This window comes from Mastigoproctus giganteus, chromosome 4, assembly GCF_048544385.1.
Source record: "Mastigoproctus giganteus isolate SK-2022 chromosome 4, ASM4854438v1, whole genome shotgun sequence".
Classification (NCBI taxonomy): Eukaryota; Metazoa; Arthropoda; class Arachnida; order Uropygi; family Thelyphonidae; genus Mastigoproctus; species Mastigoproctus giganteus.
This window is the reverse complement of record NC_143578.1, coordinates 115,150,549-115,166,511: the sequence shown is the minus strand read 5'-3', so window position 1 is coordinate 115,166,511 and position 15,963 is coordinate 115,150,549. Positions and strand designations below refer to the sequence as shown.

The 15,963-nt window shown below is 35.5% G+C and overlaps 1 long non-coding RNA gene across 1 annotated transcript in view; it reads right to left on the bottom strand.

Annotated features, from left to right (window-relative positions):
- Positions 1–9,935, bottom strand: part of LOC150087006 (uncharacterized) — an 89,247-nt gene extending 79,312 nt beyond the window's left edge. The window contains exon 1 of the long non-coding RNA XR_016546859.1: positions 9,838–9,935. This is a non-coding gene — a long non-coding RNA (uncharacterized LOC150087006). The remainder of the gene's footprint in view (positions 1–9,837) is intronic.
- Between the last annotated feature and the right edge of the window lie 6,028 nt (positions 9,936–15,963).

The window sequence follows — 15,963 nt, the reverse complement described above, 5'->3', positions numbered from 1 at the left end:
TTTGTAAACGTGGAAAAATGTCCTAGAATCTCCATTTACTATTCTATATTCCACCTTGCCAAATAAGAAACCTTATCCTACAGAAACAGCTTTAATAGTTCAAATAAACTTCATCATTTGTTGAAGTTTATTTGAACTTCAACAAATGATCAAGAAAATGACCAAACCAAGACAGGTTTAACCTGTCTTGGTTTGGTCATTTTAGGAATTTTTTTTTTTAAAAAAAATTACCACCCTGAAATTAACTAATTATTTCTATAATTTCTATGCTTTCTACAAATTTGAAACTCTCAATATATATAAAAAGAAGTGTTTTCTTTGTTTCCTAATTTTAAATTTCTGAAAAAACTATTAAGGCAAACACAGCAAAAATGTATGATCAAGTGTGCATTTTTTTTCATTATGGCCATTAAAAACAAGCAGGTATTAACCTTGATTACAGAGAACGTGTCACTGCATTCATTTGAATTTTCCGCTTTAGTGCGCCACCACTGACTAAAGCAAATCAACTTACACGGAGCACAGGGTTAAGCAGAAGGTGCTGTCATTCACTGTTACCAAGGTGATAAAGGGAGACGAAACAAAAAAAATAAGCATGCAACTGTTTCTTGGCATAAGAGATATAACCAAAAGAACTGCAATGAATTGTTTTTTGAAAAACAAAAAGATCGCACTTCCTTTCTTCAATGTGTACTGCATTTACTAACATAAAATCAAGGAAATTCATCTTTTGGAAGCCGCACCGGAAATGGGAAAAATTGGCATAAAACTGATAACACTAGAATGCGCATTTGATTAAAAAAAGTTTGCTTTATTGTAATTGTTTTTAGGAAACAATATCAGTACAGCATGTTTTCCGGATGTATATTTGATCTTCTAACGAACTTTCAAGAAAATATTTCTATCAATGGCTTTCAACAGATGAATTTCTTTGATTTTGTGTTAACAGATGCAACACACATTCTAGAAAGAAAGTACGGTCTTTTTTCTTTTTCAAAAAACAATTGTTGTGATTCTTCCCTTGTTTCTTATGCCAAGAAGCAGTTGCGTGCATTTTTTTGCCTTGCCAATAAAGCTTTATGAAGAACTGTGATGCAATGCTGAAGCAGACACAGCCCAGTGTAAACATAACTTCCTTTTGTAAGCAGAGGGAGAATGCAGGCTGGAAAAACAAATGAAAGAGTATTGAGTTTCATGGGTGCTAGGCTAGGTTGGGTGGGAGAAGCAAAAATAATCGAAAAAGGCTTAAAAAAAAAAAAAAAAACTTGATAGTACACTTTTGTTGTATGTGTGATAATCAATAGAAATTTCTTAAATTTGAAATGGGAAAATCAAAGAAAACAGTTCTGGCTCTCAGCTATAGTGAATTTCAACTCTGTGAATAAAGTAAAAATTATCAGAGTGGACCAAGACGGTGGTAAATGCTAATTTCCAGGTAATTCTTCAGTAGGGCAAAGAAATGTTTGAATCTGCAAAAAAACAAAAGGAAACCATTCCTATGCTCATCTTCAATGATACTCAGGTTTCTACAAGATCAGATATCTCTGTTAGGGCTTACTCTGTCTTCAGTTTTGCTCTCTGTTGCTTTCCTTCTAAGTAATTACTCACCACTGTACAAATCTCAAATCTATCCTACCACAGAATATTATTCCCACATTTGGGGATGGAGCCCCCAAACTGATCTCAAGCTTCTAGATGCCATTCAAAAGAGAGCAATAAGATTAATTAATGATCTGTCTTACAAAGTTTCTCCGCCTCTCTGCCTGATAGATGTTCTGTTTCTGCTGCATACTTTTTCTGCAGATACTTCCATGGGCACTATTCTCCTGACCTAACCATTAATTCTTCCAAACCAGACAGCATCCATTCACAGCACAACTCCAAACTCACAGAACCAACTTTTTCTCCTCCTCCTCTTTTATCCCTTCTATTTCTGTTATCTGGAACAACCTTCCTTCACAGGTATTTCCTGAAAATTAGTGTACAGAAATTCAAGTATGTCAAGTATCTTCTGTCTTCTCAGCCTTCAACCCACATATAGCAATAAGTACTAGGTTCCAATATCTTTCGTTTGAGGTGGTCAGGAATTATAAATCAGTCAAACTGCATGTTGAGGTATATGTGTTTACAAGTAATACATTTGTAAATGAAAACGGAGAGGTAGAGAAAACGGAAATGGTTTCTTAGTAAATTAAAACGGAAAGTTAAAGATATAATAGATGTAGTAGAGAGCATTCTATTGTACTGGAGTTTATCTAGGAATTATTTAAATGAAAAGAGGGAAAAATTAACTCTTAGCTAATTGTTAAATAAAATTAGATTGTAAAATTGAAATATTTTATTTATTATTTTTTGTTGTTTGATACTGTTAGACATGAATTTGAATTATTGAAGAATTACAGCAATACCTAGCTTAGCACAGCTTCAAACAGCACAGTTTCACTATAAGTTTAGGTCAAAAATTTACTGTACATATTAAAACTCATTCAATAGCCTACTCTACATATATGCTGCATTGCTGTAGCCTAGGTACATGTGCATATAGCTACTCTCAGGTAGTCGGCAGCAACCTGCAACAGTGGTCGGTATTCTTAATTCCATCTTGGCAGGATGAAGTGATAGCTTTTCATTTCACAATTTATTTTTTACCCCCTTATATACGAAAAGATGAGTCAAAAAATGAAAGGAGTGGAGCTACTAAACACAAATGGCTTACATTAGAAAACAAAACTTGTTATTATTAAGTGCCATGAAGATGATGCATCGTATGCTAAAATCACACGGGAAAATGTAATGAATGAAGCATCAGTGCGAACGATTATTAGAAAGAAGGATCAGTATAAAGAGCAAGGAAGTTCTATAGCATCTTACATGACAAAAGTGATAACTAAGCAGTTCGCTATTGATTAATATGGATAGATGACTGTAATTAAAAGAGAATTCCTTTGAGTCAAAATATCATTCAAGAAAAAGCCATGAACCTTTATAACACGCTGAAGGAAAAAGAAGAAAATGAAGAGGAGGAGACTAAAGAAAGATTTACAGCCAGCCGTGGTTATTTTTTCCGCTTTAAATACAGTGTTGGGCTTCACAATGTTCGTATCTCACGTGAAAGAGCAAATGCAAATAAAGACACTGCTGCAAGATTTCCCAGTGAATTGAAAGACATCATTGAAGAAGGGGGCTACAAGGACGAACAAATTTTCAGTGTCAACGAAACTGAACTGTTTTGGAAAAAATGCTCTCACAAACTTTTTAGCTGAAAATGAAAAGGCCTAACCTGGATATAAAGCATCAAAAGATCAGTTAACACTTTTGTTGGGTAGAAACTCATCTGGGGATTTTAAATTGAAGCCTGTACTTGTGTTCAGAGCAGAAAACCCAAGAACTCTAAAGGGTTGCGTAAGAAGCACGTTGCTCGTAATTTGGGGATCCAATAAGAAAGCATAGATTGCAAGAGAATTATCTACAGAATAGTTCACAAATTATTTCTGTCCGACAGTTGAATGTTACTGTAAGGACAAAGGGATGGAGTTCAAAATTTTGTTGCTTTTAGACAATGCACCAGGCCATCCATCTTAAATTTCTGATCTCAATGAAAATGTAAAAATATGCTCTCTTCCACCTAACACACAACGTCTCTCTTATAACCCATGAATCAAGGCATAATTGCCTGTGGTGAACATTCTCTCAAGCGATTGAAGCTTCAACGGGAGTGGAATCATCATCTTTAAAAATATTTTGGAAAAATTATAACATCAGGAATGCCATTGAAAATATATCTGCAACTTGGTTAGAAATCACTGCCAACAACATGCGTTCCTGTTCGGCAACATGTTTTGCCCATTTGGAAAATGATTTAACTGGTTTTGAATCAAAACTTTGGACACTGCCAATGTACGTGACTGCACTGTCTCACATGCAAATGACTTAGATGATATAATTCTCCTTGAAATTGATAAGAAAACTGCATATGAAGAAGAAGAGGAAAACAATTCTGAAGTGGCACCAAAAGAATTTAACAGAAGAACTGGAGAAAGTTTTTCTGTGTGGGTGTGGGGAGTTGACATGGCCTGCAAGGCAATTATGAACATTGAACATAGCATCAAGATACAGCAAATTTTATAAGATGGGATTTGATACTACAAACACTTGCAGATCGAGAAAAAGAAGAGAACTTCACCAGATTTCATTATTGAAATACCTAAATAAACAATAAAGCTTTTTTCTCATGTTACCTTTTTAATAATAAAATTTTTGAAATATTTTTTTCATTCAAATCCTTTTAATTGGCTATCAAGAGCAAACTGTTTACAGATTTATTATAATTTGTTTATAGACTGTTTCTCTGGTACGCTTTCAATTAAAACCCATTATAATTATATCTCAATCAGCACAGTTTCACATAACACGAAACAGTTTCAGTACCAATTATCAGTGCTATGCGGGGTATTGCGGTATATATATTTTAAGTATGTTCATTTAGACATATTAATAGAGGAATCTCAGAGAAAAAAGAAAATACAATTGTTAGAAGGGAATCACCTAGAAAGAGAAGAATGATGATATCCAGCTCAGGATCCTGGATGTGCCAAGTCCATATTTATCAGATGTAAGCCCCTGGGGTTATTTGAGATGATTGCAACATTAACATTTCAGGTTTTAACTGTTTTTTTTTTTTTTTTTTTATCTTTTTTTTAATGAAATGTTATTATAATTCTAGAATGAATACATTTTATACAGATACATTTGCATCTGTACAAAATGTCTGTATCAATTAAAAAAAACATCACAACACTATTCATGAAAAAGCATACTGGAAAATCGTACTGTCCAACAAGAAGTACTGTGAGCAATACAAATGGGCTGCTAGAATAGCTCATGAGGTTCTCCCAATAATTCAGAGGAATTTGGAAGACATAGAGATGATTATCCCATTGTATAAGGCAAAGTGCTGCATTTTGATTGATGCTTGGAAGCATCATTTTAGAAATGATGCAGATCTATTGGAATGGGTATAGAACCGGGCAACATTAGTCAGAGGTTCCTCCCAACATATCAATGATACTGCCAGATATTCCATCAAAGCAGCTAATTGGGAAACTTTTGATTCAACAGTCTGGGAAATTCTCAACTCTGATCCTCCATAAAACTATTCTCATATGCTAGCTTTGCAGAAAACATTATACTCAGAATCTCCTTGGATGTGCCTCTGATGCTGCAATGAAGGTGGTCAGCAGCATGTCACAATGGACACAAGAATCAGCCACTTTCCCCAATAACTCAAGGCAAGAATGGAAATGTATCTGGAATGCATTGCAGGACCTATGGCAAGAACGATGGACGACCAGCTCGAAAGGGTAAACACCAGATAATTTTTCCCAAATATAAAGCATGTAAATAAATACTATAATTTTTAGTGTTTCTCACCAACCATTGAAGTAAAAATGGAAACCAAAATCTTAAAAAGTTTATGTTTAAGTTTACGATAAATTTACAGTAGATCAAACAAAATACGATTATACAAAATGTTACTAATAAAATACTGAATTAGGATAAAATAAAACAAATGTATACAAATAAAATGATAATAAAATACTGAATTAAAATGCAATAAAATATACTAGATTAAAAGCGCTAAAATAACTGAAGCTTTCAAAGGCTTCTGCCTTCTTCCTCAACAGTGTACTTCTATACTGCGGTGCCTCATTAAATACCAGCAGGTTCACGATGCATCTCACGTAAACATGTACTGTTCCTGTACATGTTGGAACCGGAAGCGGCTCGGGAGCGTTCCAGGCGAAAACGTTCATCCCCTCCAAGGATTACCGCCTCAACGAGAGGATGAATGCGTGTACCCCTGTCTCTATTTATATTGTTCCCAATAGAACTAATTCGTAGGCTCTCAAGCCATTTGCGGTCCCAAAATCTATGCGCCCGATCAGTGATGACTGCTTCGTCCGGGGAGATATGATGTTGCTTCTCCCAAAAATGTTCAGCTATGGCGGATTTACCGTAATCCGCATTTCTTATCGCGTTTGTGTGCTCCCCCAGACGATCTTTGAGGCGTCGTTTTGTTTCCCCCACAATCCGGGCACTTGATGCTATATACTACCCCACTTATATTTTCGTGTGAGATGGGGTCTTTCACCTGTGACACGACCGTGTGCAGCTTCCGACCTGGGAGCTGCACACAGCGCGTCTGGTAATTCCTTAGTATACGAGCTATACGCTCGGTTAAACCCGGATAGTAGGGAACGTATGCGGTGGCTATCGGTGTGAAAGGCTCACATCTGCTCTGCCCTCCACTAATGTATTTCTCTATGATCCTCTGGGGGTACCCACACTTCAAAAGATCCACCGTAACACGCTCGTACTTTATTTTTCTGTCCTCTGAGGTACTACAATGCGATTTTGCCCTATCTACTAGTGCTCTTATCACACTGTTCCTGTGATGGTTGGCCACGAAATTCGTGGCCAACCATCACAGGAACACGAATTTACACGAATTTCGTAAAGACAGCAGCTTTCGTAAAGACACATTACATGAATTTCGTAAAGACACATTACATGAATTTCGTAAAGACAGCAGCTATTCTAAGTCAAGCTAAGAAAGCTCCCCCTAATCTTAATACAAAGCAAAGACTAGCACTTAAGAGTCTCAAACAAGAAGATAGTGTTGTGGTCCTACCGGCTGATAAAGGTAGAGTAACGGTGGTTTTGGATAAGGAGGCATACGTAAATAAAGCATTAGACTTGTTGAATGATGAAACAACCTATAAGATCATTCATAGAAATCCATTGTTGAACCTAAAACGTCAAGTTAATAGAATGGTGCAGAACTGGATGAAGTCTAACAAGATTTCCAAGGAGCGGTATTGGTTGTTACATGCAACAGGAAGCCAGATACCGAGATTTTACGGTATCTGGCTCAGACCTATAGTTTCGTTTATAGGTAGCCCCACGTATGCGCTATCTGGTTTCCTGGCCAAACTGCTGTCACCATTAGTAGGGCTTTCTGAGTATAGTATCAGAGACAGCAAGGAGTTTGTGCAATTTATAAGAGGACAATGCATAGTAGAAAATGAAATTATGATATCCTTTGACGTGACATCTCTGTTTACATGCATTCCAATTGACCATGGGGTACGTTGTGCGTACATGACCTTACAGAGAGACACCACCTTGAATAGTAGGACACAATTAAGCCTAGAAGATATATGTAAGGGAATAGAGTTATGTCTTTCAAGCACCACTATGGTGTTCTGCAACACCATGTACAAGCAGGCTAACGGTGCAGCCATGGGCTCCCCCATCAGTGCGATCATAGCTAATTTAGCTATGGAGGAGCTCGAGGCAAGGTTATTCAATGATATGGTTCTCCCTATGCGTCCGTGGAAAAGATACGTTGATGATACGTTTTCAATTATTCGGAAGGGGAGTGAAGATGAGACGTTGAATTTTCTTAACAGCTTCTCCCAGTTCATACAATTCACCTCTGAGGTAGAAGAAGGAGGGGTTTTGCCGTTCCTGGATGTGTTGATCTGTAGAGAAGGCCAGTGTTTGAAAACAAACGTGTTTAGAAAACCTATGTGCAAAGGCCAATACTCACATTCCAACTCAGCTCAGGCCAACCATCACAGGAACAGTGTGATAAGAGCACTAGTAGATAGGGCAAAATCGCATTGTAGTACCTCAGAGGACAGAAAAATAGAGTACGAGCGTGTTACGGTGGATCTTTTGAAGTGTGGGTACCCCCAGAGGATTATAGAGAAATATATTAGTGGAGGGCAGAGCAGACGTGAGCCTTTCACACCGATAGCCACCGCATACGTTCCCTACTATCCGGGTTTAACCGAGCGTATAGCTCGTATACTAAGGGATTACCAGATGTGCTGTGTGCAGCTCCCAGGTCGGAAGCTGCACACGGTCGTGTTACAGGTGAAAGACCCCATCTCACACGAAAATATAAGTGGGGTCGTATATAGCATCAAGTGCCCGGATTGTGGGGAGTGTTATGTGGGGGAAACAAAATGACGCCTCAAAGATCGTCTGGGGGAGCACACAAATGCGATAAGAAATGCGGATTACAGTAAATCCGCCGTAGCTGAGCATTTTTGGGAGAAGCAACATCATATCTCCCCGGACGAAGCAGTCATCGCTGATCGGGCGCATAGATTTTGGGACCGCAAGTGGCTCGAGAGCCTACGAATTAGTTCTATTGGGAACAATATAAATAGAGACAGGGGTACACGCATTCATCCTCTCTTTGAGGCGGTAATCCTTGGAGGGGATGAACGTTTTCGCCTGGAACGCTCCCGAGCTGCTTCTGGTTCCAACATGTACACATTTACGTGAGATGCACCGTGAACCTGCTGGTATTTAATGAGGCACCGCAGTATAGAAGTACACTGTTGAGGAAGAAGGCAGAAGCCTTTGAAAGCTTCAGTTATTTTAGCGCTTTTAATCTAGTATACATTTGTTTTATCCTAATTCAGTATTTTATTAGTAACATTTTGTATAATCGTATTTTGTTTGATCTACTGTAAATTTATCATAAACTTAAACAAACTTTTTAAGATTTTGTTTTCCGTTTTTACTTCAATGGTTGGTGAGAAACACTAAAAATTATAGTATGAATATACCCAACCCCAGAGGCCTATTTGAAGAACATGTAAATAAAGCCAGACAGAAATGGTTTTGCCAATATCTGCAAGCATCATACCTCTTAATAGCTTGACAATAAACACTATACACCACTTAAGGAATGGTTCTATCACAGCCTCAGACTCTCTTGATTTGAATTGCCTGTGCGATGAAGAGGAGACTCGGGAACACCTGCTCCACTCCTACAACATCTACTTAGACTTGTGCAACAATATTTTAACTGAACTAAACCAACCAACCCTACATTCCGTTGAAATCCTTGTGAGCTCACTAGAATTCTTCCATGCCTTCACTGCTTTTGTAACAAAATTTCTTCAAGAAGAAAAGATTTATATTATTCCAGCTCACTCTCAACACTGTGAAAAACCCCAAATGACCAATCTCAACTGCACAGACCTACCATTCTAACAGAGACCTTCATATTCAAACTGCTACTTTCCTAAGTCTTTCAATTCTGCACTCCCACACCCTTCAAAAGAACTGAGGGGATTCACTACTGCTCCAGTGTAACACTTTGCCTCTGGATTCTTTCACCTCTAAGTTGCTTGTATCCAGATGGACAGAAACCTACCAAGGAGACAAGGTATCTGTGATGTAACCTAACTGAGCTGTTTAAGGCAATTGAAAGCAAGCTCAATGCTGATGGAATTTTTCCTCTTGTGCAGACTAAAAACCACACAAGTGGACATAAATTCAAACTGAGGAAGAATGGTTGTAGGATAAATGTATGTAAGTGAATAGGGTGAATGATTTTAAGGAAGAACTAGACAAACTATTGGAGGGGATGGACAGGTGATGCAGGAAGTATGTTTTTAAAATTTTTTCCAACTCTTTTGTGATTTCTTACAATGTTTTTATAATAAAAAAAACAAAACAGATTTGGTTTTTAAAATAATTTCAGTTCAGTTTTGGACAACCAAGACAAACTAAAAACAAAAGCATTTATGTACCAAGTTTAATTTAACGAATTTTTTAAAAAAAACTTGCTCCTCAGGGGTCCACAGTCAGCACTTAAAAGCATGAATTTTAAGTTTTTACTCATGAAAAGGTTACACAAATATCAATGTCACTGTTTTGTTGTCATTTGAAGTAGTTTACTCAACAGACATTTACACACCTTTTAGTCAAAAATAATCGATAAATAGAAAAAAAAAAAAAAATCATCTGTACCTTTCTTTTCACAAGGTGACCAATATTGCTAACTGGCTTCACTACTTTACTACTTCCACTAGCACCGGCTTCCTTGTTATCAGAAGCACTACCTGCCTAGAAGAAACAATATTTTTATTAAACCATATAAATATATTTTTAGATGATTACCAAACCATCAGATTTTGAAAATGAAAATCAAATTCTCTGGCTGTTAAAATGAAAGCGATTGAACATTTAGAACAAATGATACATAGCACAAGGTCAACATGAGTGTCTGACTTTATTTCTCAAGAAAAACTGGAAGTTTTTAAGAAGTAAAGATGAATCAGATGTTCTGCTGTAGTGGAAGTAGTACTGGTTAGTTTGCTTTAGAAAGTGCAATTTGTTGTATAATATTAAAATGATTCAAAAATCTGCAGTAATGATATTACAAATTAACTAAAGCTGAAGCAGAAAATAATTTTTCAAAGGGTTTTTGGGGAAAAATAACCAAGGAAGGCAGCTATAGACCAAAATATGTTATAACCATTAATGAAAGCATTAATTATGTATAAACATTTCAGGAGAAAAAGAATGCTTCTGGATTTACAGCAGTTGAAGTCTGTTGCACTCTTCTGCTTGGAAGCAACACAGATAGAAATTTTAAATTTAAACCTTCAATAGCTTATCATTTCGAAACCCCCTACTGCCTCAATGGTGTTCAGCAAAGAGCATCTTCCATTATTTTGGCAAAAGAGAGGGAAAAAAAAAAAAAAAAAAAATTTGGGCAACAGGAATAACAACAAGAAAATAACAATATACCATTTTCTTGTAATATTTTCAACACAGATCTCCATAAAAAAACAAAGGAATATTGTTTAAGAAATAATATTGACTCCAAATTTCTGTAGTCCCTGATAATGCTCTAGACCCCTCAATCAACATTATAAAATCAGTGGTGAGCAACCTTTTTGGCACAACTGGCCAGTTCAGGAGGGGGGGGAGGTGAGAAATTTGCAGGCCACATTACAATGGCATCTATAATTTTTATTTAATGATATTACAAATTAACTAAAGCTGTCAAACTAAACAAGTACCTTCATTACAGCTGTCACTTTTATTACATATAAAATAAGTTTTATGAAATTCTTAAATTTACATTATGTTTTTGTTGATTGAGAGATTAAAATTCTGTGATTTATTTTCATATAAATCAAAGTACTATCATCAGTAATAAGTAAATATTTTATTATCAGTAATACAACATAAAACTGTTTAATATTTTATAGGAATATAATAATTACAATAAAAAAAAAAAGAAAAAAAAAGAAAAAAGAACCATGCTATCCTAAAAATTAATCTTATTCATTTAAAAATAATTTAATCAAACATAGAATGTACTACATATATTCTATTTTTTTTAGAAATGTTTGTCACAGAGAGAATTTCTTATAGTCCACTTTGCTTCTCCTCTTTAGAAACCAGCAGTAACCTTGCATCATGTCAGTATCGCAGTGACCTTGGAACTGCCTTTTCATTATGTATATATGTTTTGATGAACACGTTTCCTTTGCTCATTACTTATTTTCCAATATGATGAGGAAAAAACTTGTATGCAAATAAGAAAATGAATTTTCAAAGACATTCAGTAGCCCATATCTTTATAACACTGCAGTAAAACTGACACCAGTAATTCATAATTACATTCTTTTCCCTTCTTCCCAGAAATCCATGTACAACTATTTAAAGCAATCACCTAGATGCTAGTTCAGTATCCTATAGCTTTGTTTCAAATATGTCATCTCTTTATTTGCAACTCAATGAAAATTTCTTGTCAGTTTTGCATCTGTTAAATTGGGGAAACACTTCCTTTAAGCAGAAGAAAATCTCCTTGTCTTCTTTATCCAGAGCCTTAACAGAATTCTTCATTACTCCAAGCTTTGTGTGTCAAAGGCTGTTGTTATTGGGTTTAATGACACAAGGTGTCAAAGGTGAAAGAACTTTTTTTTGGTTCAACCAGTGGAACATACCAGTTAGTTATTAAATTATCTTTAGATAATCACAAGGCCTTCCAAGCAAAGACACAGTATTTTATTGCGCCTGGGATCTTGGACATACTTTCATATGTTTCTTTCAAGGGGATCTTGGACATACTTTCATATGTTTCTTTCAAGGGGATCTTGGACATACTTTCATATGTTTCTTTCAAGCCAATGGCATGGAAAAGAGGAACTGAGGGGAATGCATTTCTATTGTGCAGCAAAATTATTCTTAAAACTTAATTTTGAGAAATCAATAAATATACACCATTCAATTAGGATTGTTTTCAATGCCTGGTTCATTCAGAAAGCATTAGTATCGTTACAGAAACAAATACCACCTTCCATAATGAAACATTTTGAAAGAACTTTGTGACATTTTCAATATACTGTAATTTTAGATCCTGCTTTAACTAATTTTCACTGTTGTAATCTAGAACAAGGAGATCTGCTCGCTCTTTAGATAAGTTTAATCATAGTCACTCAATTCCTTCTTGCTTAATTAAAAGTACAGCATGTTATAATTTTCTGCTTGATAGTCCAGAGGCATCATTACTGTTGAAGCGGACGGTCCACAAAGTCTGCAACACAAGGATCCTTGCTATATTCCTTTATTCCATGATTTTGGGGGAACTGGTATTGACATGTCTTTGTTATGTGAAACAGGAGTTACTGCAAATGATAAGTTAAGATAATTGATGCTGTGCTTGCTTTTTCTGTACATCCCTGATATTTTTGTCATGCAGAAATAGCAACTGTATATGTGAAGCAAGAACTGCACAGTTCTTGCATCACTACGCCACGGGAACAGCAAAAGGCATACTTTTAATTTTCCTTGTTAGCCACCATATCCTCAGATTTGCAGTGTAGGTAATAACAACATATATAATGTGAAGCCTTTCCTGTTCATCAATTTTGAAACTAAAGTATAAAAAATATGCATGCCATTTAATAATAAATTTTCTTCCTCAGTTTTTGTTGTAAACCATCTACACGTAGCAGAAATTGTCAGGATGATTCAGACACTTCCTTCGCTTCTATTTAAGTATTTTAACAATAAGATGCTAAGCAAAACACAGAATAAACAAATGATATGAAATAGACATGCAGATAAACTGCATAAGTACACACACACTACAACTGTCTACTGAAAGAGAGAGAGGCAGGCAGACAGACAGACAAGGTAAAAAGGGTAACAAAGAATATGCTTAACTCTCCCCAACATTACTACCATCTATGAGCACACGTATACTGGTCTGGAGACCTCATTTTAAGCTTTTGGATGTGAATGGAACAAAAGGTTGCTCTTATGAAGGAAGGCTTAAGTTTTGCAAATTACAGTGTCTGGAGACTAGGTACCTGCGAGGTGATCTGATTGAGGTGTATAAAGCCTTGAATGGTTTGAGCATGCTCAATGCTGATGAGATGCCTCCTCTTGCTCAGATAAATACCTGAGAGGGCATAAATTCAAATTGAGGAAAGACAGTTGTAGGATAGATATGCAGAAGTTTGCCTTTAGCCAGCAGGTGGTTGATTGCTGGAACAAACTTCCATCTGTCATTGTAGAAGTTGATAGCTTAAACACATTCAAGGCAGAACTAGACAAACATTTGGAGCAAGTGGATGGGTGAAATGAGAAGGGTGTGTGTGTGGTTTTTTTTTTTTTTTTTTGGCTGATGCTATATAAGCTTGCTTTCTTGCATCATGTGCCCTTGCTAATGCTAAAAATTGAGTGCAAACAGTTGATATATTAGTGGAGTAAAAATCATGTCGGTCAGTGTTATTTATTGACTGTAATAATTTTTTTTTGTTCCTGAAATTAGATAGTGTATCACATTATAAAGCTAAGAGGGCTACATGATGCTAGTGTTTGCTTTGCTCATCACTCTTGTAGATCTTCTGTGAAATATTAAAGTTGAGTTTTTACCTCCCAGCAACAACCACCATTATTTAACCTATGCACTGGTGAGTCAACTTTTAAAGCCCATTTATATATATTTTCCATGATAAAGAAACAGCTAGAGACAATAAATCATCGATAAAAGAATTCCAGCATAATTTTAATATAAAGGATGTAATTCACATTATGGCGAGGCCAGGGCTGAAGTATCATCTAAGTGCAGATGACAGTTTTTTATTAGATGGTGTATAGAAAAAAAATGGCTGTTTTGTTTGCATGGTTATGAAACTCCAGGTGGATGATATTTCCATTTTGAGAAATGAAACTCACTCTGTCAAAAGATTTTGACACAAGAAGAGCATTTTGAGGAACTGGATGAGAATTATGTTACAAATATACTTGGTTTCTGCCAAGAATTAATCAGTGAGGAACTCATCCAGTTGCAGCTTGAGAAGGTAACAAATTTTACAGAAGGAAACCCAATATTCTCTTTTATAGAGGTCTCAGAAATTTTTTTTTAAACAGTCAGACTTATTATTATTTTTTTTAAGGAATAAGTTTCAATGCCGACTAGAGGGGCATCTTACATATTAATATGTTAATGTATGTGTAAAAACAGGGAAAGCAGTGCTTTATGTTATAATACTATACGAAAAAGGTTAAGCCAAAAGATGCTGCCAGACGACAAAGTTTTAATAGTTTGCTTTATTATGATAAAAACCATATGTAATATCTAGATTGTAGGTATAGTTTAGCTTAATTATCAGCACTCACCTCATAGTAATCCGCTTAGTTTGATGAAAGTTTCAACACGTACATAGTAGTTATGAAATTTTTAAATTATGAGCTTTAAAAATTGTTAAAATTTGCCTAAGAAAGGAAAGTGCACAGTCCATTCTATAGTTGTCTAATTAAAATTATGTATTAAAAATAAAATAAAAGTGAGATAAAAGCTAATAGCCGCACACGAGCGACTTTCAAACCCATCTTCAGTTAGCTATAGTGGAAAGAGAAGAACATGCAAAGTATGTTATATACTGGTTATATACCAAAATGCATTTCAGTGCACGTGGAAACTTTATACATGCTAAATTCCAAATAGGGGAGAAGTTGGTTGGAATCTTCTTGTTTAATATGTTGAACGATGTGTGGCGCTTAAACCATTCAATGACAAGAGCTTCATTTTGAAGAATTTTATAACTGGAATTTAGTTTAACTACTGTAATAGCCGAATAGATGAGCGGGTTATGATTATAAGATAGAACATGTTGTAACATTGAACATCAACAGGAAATATCCATTACAACTGTCCATAACAATATTAATAAACCTAACAACATTAATAACCATGTGAATAAGATACACAAACCCCTTATCGTCCTTCCATACCATCAACAATATGCTGGACGACTTCAACAGGTTTTTAAGAATACAGATATCAAGTTAATATTTACATCTTATAATAAATTAGGTTCCAAATTTAATTCATACAAGACAACATATGAATATGTGACACAGGATTATAATAGCATTATATATTTGATTAGATGTCAATCAGACTGTCAAGCATTGGTAGCAAAAATTTGTCAAGCAAAAATTTCTAGCACACGTCTACTACCATTTTAATAGCTTCAAATCTAATTTATCGGGTACAGAACTAACACAACATGTTCAATCTTATAATCATAACCCGCTCATCGATTCGGCTATTACAGTAGTTAAACTAAATTCCAGTTATAAAATTCTTCAAAATGAAGCTCTCGTCATTGAGTGGTTTAAATGCCACACATTGTTCAACACATTAAATGAGAAGATTCCAACCAACCTCTCCCCTATTTGGAATTTAGCACATATATGGTTTCCATGTGCATTGAAATGCATTTTGGGAACTTAACCAGTATATAACATACTTCGCGTGTTCTTCTCTTTCCACTATAGCTAACTGAAGACGGTTTCGAAAGTTGCTATTAGCTTTTATCACACTTTTATTTTATTTTTAATTAGACAACTATAGAATGGAATGTGCACTTTCCTTTCTTAGGCAAATTTTAACAATTTTTAAACCACATAATTTAGTAATTTCTAATTTTTTTTAAAATTCATAATTACTTTAAGTTTCGGAATTTTAAAATTTCATAACTACTGTGTACGTGTTGAAACTTTCATCGCACTAAGCAGATTACTATGAGGGGAGTGCTGATAATTAAGCTAAGCTATACCTACGAT